We start from the raw sequence: 542 nt of genomic DNA on the forward strand, positions 1-542 counted from the left end.
CAAATGGTTGAAGGGTAGGTCAGAGTCAAATGAGGTTTCCTAACTGCAATTAAAAGGATCTGAGGATTAGTTATGAAAGCTTATTTCTAAGTCTCCTCCACAGATATCTAGATTCAGTAGTTCTGGATACCCACTTAAAGCAAACATCCAGGTGACTGATTCTGCTACCAATAGTACATAAAAGCAGTTTTAGAAAAACTGTAGGTTCTAAGTATAGGTGGCTAAAATGGAATGAAAGTGAATATTGTCAAATATGAGATCATCACATGTATGAGAGGTATAAACCGACAAACAGAAACCGAAGAAAATGAAAGAAGCCTCTCACCATCTCACTAACAAAGAGGGAAGAATGAGGAGAGGAGTTTATCTACTGATGATATTAATAAGTGTAAGTAACATGTGTTGGCTCTTTTTTTACTTTCTAATTTGATCCTAATAACAATGCTAGTGGTGGCCTCTGGATGGCTAGTTTTATACCCATTTTACAAATTAGGCCATTGAGGCTCCAAGAGTTTTAGCAACTTGTCCAAGATTGCCATAGC

Source organism: Pteropus vampyrus, unplaced genomic scaffold, assembly GCF_000151845.1.
Source record: "Pteropus vampyrus isolate Shadow unplaced genomic scaffold, Pvam_2.0 Scaffold768, whole genome shotgun sequence".
NCBI classification, from domain to species: domain Eukaryota; kingdom Metazoa; phylum Chordata; class Mammalia; order Chiroptera; family Pteropodidae; genus Pteropus; species Pteropus vampyrus.